The sequence below is a fragment of the Penaeus monodon genome, chromosome 1 (genome assembly GCF_015228065.2).
Source record: "Penaeus monodon isolate SGIC_2016 chromosome 1, NSTDA_Pmon_1, whole genome shotgun sequence".
In the NCBI taxonomy this organism is placed as follows: domain Eukaryota; kingdom Metazoa; phylum Arthropoda; class Malacostraca; order Decapoda; family Penaeidae; genus Penaeus; species Penaeus monodon.
In genome coordinates this window covers 48,065,287-48,065,818 of record NC_051386.1, presented here as the reverse complement: position 1 = coordinate 48,065,818, position 532 = coordinate 48,065,287, and positions in this window count along the sequence as shown.

The following is a 532-nucleotide window of genomic DNA, read 5'->3' as shown; positions in this document are numbered from 1 at the left end:
CGTTCGGGGCCCGCGAGAACTGATAGTGTTGTGGGCCCGCTAGTTCAGGTATTACCGTAGCGCGTCATTTCAGATATGGTTGTGGGCCCGCCGGTTCACATCTGGTTATCGCCCTCAAGTATAAATCTAGTTATGGGCCCGCAATTTCAAATTTTGATTTTGGACCGTCAGTTCAGATCTGGTTAAGAGCCCTCCAGTTGTGGCATTGTCATGGGCCCACGAGTCCTGATATGTTGAAGGCACGCCATTTCTGATCAATGAGACGGGTGCACGCGCGCTGCCGTTTGGCGAGCTCTCGAAACGAATCGCGGCACCTCTTGCGACGAGGTCACACGTGCGAGGTCGGCGACAGGTCTTCGATATCGGGTCCCGCCTTGGCCCTCGACGCAGTCATTGGCCTGTCACGCGACCCTCGAGATGTGGTTGCCGTGCGCGTCCTCGGTGCACTTTTATTGGTTTTGTTATGGGCCTTCGTTGGTGTCCCCCCCCCCCCTCTCTCTCTCTCTCTCTCTCTCTCTCTCTCTCTCTCTCT